Source organism: Sminthopsis crassicaudata, chromosome 3, assembly GCF_048593235.1.
Source record: "Sminthopsis crassicaudata isolate SCR6 chromosome 3, ASM4859323v1, whole genome shotgun sequence".
In the NCBI taxonomy this organism is placed as follows: Eukaryota; Metazoa; Chordata; class Mammalia; order Dasyuromorphia; family Dasyuridae; genus Sminthopsis; species Sminthopsis crassicaudata.
Genome location: NC_133619.1, coordinates 347,867,664 through 347,872,561, shown reverse-complemented (window position 1 = coordinate 347,872,561; position 4,898 = coordinate 347,867,664). Strand labels below are relative to the sequence as shown.

The 4,898-nt window shown below is 40.2% G+C and overlaps 1 long non-coding RNA gene across 1 annotated transcript; it reads left to right on the top strand.

Moving 5' to 3' along the window:
* Positions 1-850: 850 nt before the first annotated feature.
* On the top strand, positions 851-4,544 carry LOC141559553 (uncharacterized). Its single transcript, XR_012487480.1, has 3 exons — positions 851-944; positions 1,443-1,618; positions 2,061-4,544. It is a non-coding gene; the product is annotated as an uncharacterized LOC141559553 (long non-coding RNA).
* The last annotated feature ends 354 nt before the right edge of the window (positions 4,545-4,898 follow it).

Here is a 4,898-nt window from a genome sequence, read left to right as displayed (position 1 = left end):
CAAGCCACTTATCCATATCTTCTAGCTGCTCTTGGACTAGTATTGACTTGTTTTGATTTTCTGATTTTCTTTTACTATGCCTTCATTTCCCTTATCTCAGATTATTTTTGCTTTCCTTTTTTTTTTTTTTTAATTGCTTTTGGTTGTATGTAATGGTTCCCATCTCTTTGACCACCCTACCACAGGGGAGAAAAATAGGTTCTCCTTCCCTTCAGAAAGCTCAGTCAGAAAGTAGTAAGATTGTTTAATTTGTCCAACTTCTGGCTATGTGTCAATCCCCAAGGGACCACCTTGGTACAGCACATTTCTGCAAGGATTGGGAGTCTATTGAACTGGCAGCCAAGCTCATCCCTATAAGAGCCTCAGTACAGTTGACACACCACAGGTGCTTCAGAGGATGCCTTGAAGCTGGTCAGGGGTACAGACTGACCTCCTACTCAGTACCCTATATTTTAGGACAAGTCTGGAGAAAGTCCATGTCACCTTGGCTCTAAGTAGTCTCCAGGGTTCAGTCTTACCTTCTAAGCCTCTATTGTGGCTTTATGCTACCTCTCAAACTACACCTCTGGAATCCTTATGGGAAACTGTAAGGGTTAAAAAGCCTCTGGAAGCAAGGAAGGCAGTTCAAGGCATGTGGGAGGACCTGAGGGATGGGAGGTTCTGAGGCACAGGCGAGTCCTACGTGGAGGTGGGGCACAGCCCCTTGAGGCGGTGTCTGATTCCAGGTACCACGCCTCCCTCCTTAGTGCTCTCAAAGCCTAGCACACCTCCCTCCTTCTTCTTGGGCCAATCCCATTATGCCAGGTTCCTAGAGGACCTTCCCCTTCCCCCATATCATCAGTGGGGTGTAAATATGTGCTATCTCAGAATAAAGCTCTCTTTCACTTCACCCCTACCTAATGGTGGTCTGTCTCTATGGGATCCAGGTTGGTGCCCGAAGACGGGTAAGTGTGGCCTAGCCGTGCCGTCGACGGATGGACATTAAGAGTAGCTCTAAGGGGAGCTACCAGGTTAGAGTAGTCCATAGGGGTGTAACAGGAAACTTTAACTGGTCCCTAGATAAACCCTCCCTGAGCCTCTCAATGGGCAAGTTCTTTTCCCAGTCTTCCTATATAATGACACCTTTTCCAGGAGTCCTTGTGAATTCTGGGTTGGGCCCAAAGATTGTTTTGGCCCAAAGCCAGTTTTCTGGCTCCCTTTTGTTTTCCCTCAGCCTGCCATCCTTTCTAGCCATGGTCTCCAAAGGTAGCACCTCCCTTTCTTTATCAGACTGTACCTCCCCCATGCACTGGTCTGTGTACCATTATTTGTGTAGAGGGACCTTCTAATATATACCCGATGCCAATCTGGTCCACTAGACCCCTCATGCAAATGTGGTCATGAATACTAACCCCTTGATGCCCTCTATGATCCTATTCCATCGGCACTGCTGTGCTGTCTAGGTCCTGCTTCTCATCATGAGAATGAAGGAGTCACTGTGAGAATAGGAACAGAGGCTTGATCTCAAATGAAGTTTTCAGAAATCTATCGCAGCAAACGGCAGACATAAATAATCTGGAGTGGTAGGGGACCTGAAGGGTGAACTCAATTCCCTGGCTGGAGTAATCTTATAAAATAGGTGAGTCCTGGATACCTTCCCTGCAGCTGAAGGAGCACATGTGCTTTTTATTAATGAGGAGGGTTGCTTTTATATCAATGAGTCTCAGCAAATCCAAGATAGCACAAATGCTTTCCACATACATAATGCCTAGAGGAGGGAACAGGCTGCTGCAACCCAGGAGTATGATTGCTTTAGCTCCCTTTTCCCTGATGGTACAAGATCTTATTTAGTCCCTCCTCCTCATGGCCACTGGAACACTTTAAGCCTTTGTAATTATACTGCTAGAGGCTTGGTGTGATCTGGCCATAGCTCACAGGCTGACCAAGAAACTGGCCTCAAGGATCATATTTTATGCGGTCATAGGACAAGGCCTTTGAGGATCTCTGATTCCTTGGCCAAAAGGGGGGAATATGAAATTAAGAAAGTTAATGACTTTACTAACTACTTTAATTTGCTTCAGCTCCCTTACAATCCAGAGGAGGCTGTATTCATCTGGGAATTAAAATCATCCAATCAACAGGCAGACTGAGCATCCCTTGAGCTTGACATATTGGAGATCCTTTGCAATGTAACTTTGCTAAACCCAGAACTCCCTTTGCTGTGTCAGTAGCAACAGAACCAGCTCAGACTGACTCATGCTGACCCTCCAACAATGAACTATGGAGATCTTCCACCCTGACCCATTTCCAAGAAACAGGTTGGTCCAAAGGACCACTGGCTGAACTTGATTAGGCTACTATGTGATTACTTCCCCTCCCACTTGCAGTTTTTGCCTTTATAACCCCTGTTGCCTAACTTCACATTGAGCTCAGTTCAGTTTACAGGTCCACATGCATACCATCATCAGTTCAGGAGAAATAAAGCTTGCATACAATCTAATTCTGTTTGTCTTTCTTAGACTGCTAACTCTGAGACTGACAATATCTAAAACTGAATTCATTATCTTTTCCACAAAATCTTTTCTTGCTCCTGATTTTCCTATTCTTACTGTTTGCCTCTTTGTATTCCCAGTTACTGGAGTTTAAAACTGAAAATGATCTTTGACTCCTCCCTTTCTCCACATTCATATTAGTTCTACTTAGGACATCTTTCTTAAAAACAGCTCCTCCTCTGTATTCATGCTATTACAAGTCTAGGTCATGACCTTATTATCTAGATCATTATAATAATAATCTCATAAAAGCTTCCCTGTCTTTAACTGCTCTCCTCTCTAGTTCATTCTTTGTACAGCTGCCAAAATAATTTTCCTAATGTTTATGACACATGTTCAAAAACCTTTAGCTGACCTCTCTTTTATCTAGAATAAAATATAGATTCTTCAGCCTAGTATTTCTTGAAATACTTCTTCAAATCTTCTGTAATATGATTCATATGGAAGAACAAAAGGTCGAGAATTTCAAGAGAAGTAATGAAAAAAAATTAAATGTATGTGGTCTAGCTGTACCTGATCTAGAACTATATTATAAAGCAACAGTCACCAAAACCATTTGGTATTGGCTAAGAAATAGACTAATTGATCAGTGGAATAGATTAGGCTCACAGGGCAAGACAGTGAATAAAAATAGCAATTTAGCGTTTGACAAACCCAAAGACTCTAACTTTTGGGATAAGAATTCATTATTTGACAAAAAGTGCTGGGAAAACTAGAGATTAGTATGGCAGAAACTAGGCATGGACCCACACTTAACACCACATACTAAGATAAGATCAAAATGGGTCCAAGATTTAGGCATAAAGAACGAAATCATAAATAAATTAGAGGAACATGGGATGGTTTGCCTCTCAGACTTGTGGAGGAGGAAGGAGTTTGTGTCCAAAGGAGAATTAGAGATCATTATTGATCACAAAATAGAAAATTTTGATTACACCAAATTAAAAAGTTTCTGCATAAACAAAACTAATGCAAACAAGATTAGAAGGGAAGTAACAAATGGGAAAACATTTTTACAGTTAAAGGTTCTGATAAAGGCCTCATCTCCAAAATATACAGAGAATTGACTCTAATTTATAAGAAATCAAGCCATTTTCCAATTGATAAATGGTCAAAGGATATGAATAATTTTCAGATGATGAAATTAAAACTATTTCCACTCATATGAAAGAGTGTTCCAAATCACTATTGATCAGAGAAATGCAAATTAAGACAACTCTGAGATACCACTACATACCTGTCAGATTGGCTAAGATGACAGGAACAAATAATGATGAATGTTGGAGGGGATGTGGGAAAACTGGGACACTGATGCATTGTTGGTGGAGTTGTGAAAGAATCCAACCATTTTGGAGAGCAATCTGGAATTATACCCAAAAAGTTATCAAACTGTGTATACCCTTTGATCCAGCAGTGCTACTACTGGGCTTATATCCCAAGGAAATATTAAAGAAGGGAAAGGGACCTATATGTGCCAAAATGTTTGTGGCAGCCCTTTTTGTAGTGGCTAAAAACTGGAAAATGAATGGATGCCCATCAATTGGACAATGGTTGGGCAAATTATGGTATATGAATACTATGGAATATTATTGTTCTGTAAGAAATGACCAGCAGGATGAATACAGAGAGGCTTGGAGAGACTTACATGAACTGATGCTGAGTGAAACGAGCAGAATGAGGAGATCATTATACACTTCACAATGATACTGTACGAGGATGTATTCTGATGGAAGTGGAAATCTTCAACATAGAGAAGAGCTAATCCAATTCCAATTGATCAATGATGGACAGAATCAGCTACACCCAGAGAAGGAACACTGGGAAATGAGTGTAAACTGTAAGCATTTTTTTTTTCTTCCCAGATTATTTTTACCTTCCAAATACAATTCTTCCTTTGCAACAACAACAACAACAACAAAATTCGGTCCTGCACATATATATTGTACCTAGGATATACTATAAGAAATTTAATATGTATGGGAATGCCTGCCATCAAGGGGAGGGGTTGGAGGAAAGGAGGGGAAAAATTCAGAACAAAAGGGAGTACAAGGGATAATGTTGTTTAAAAAAAAAAAAAAAAACAAACCTATGCATATGTACTGTGGAAAAAATGTTATAATTATAAAAATTAATAAAAAATAAATTAAAAAATGTTCTGTAATATGGCTTTGACTTTTATGGTATGTCATGTCCTTCATATACTATTTTAATTTAATTGGTCTAAACTGCAAATGTTGTCCAACTTGGTCCTATTTTCTCCCTGAGTATGCCTTCTAGGCATCTTTTAGGTCTAAATTATGAGGTAAAATAGCAATTGTTTCTGTTGTGGCCAGAAACTGGGAGGTTCTTTTGCTTTCAGATTGGATT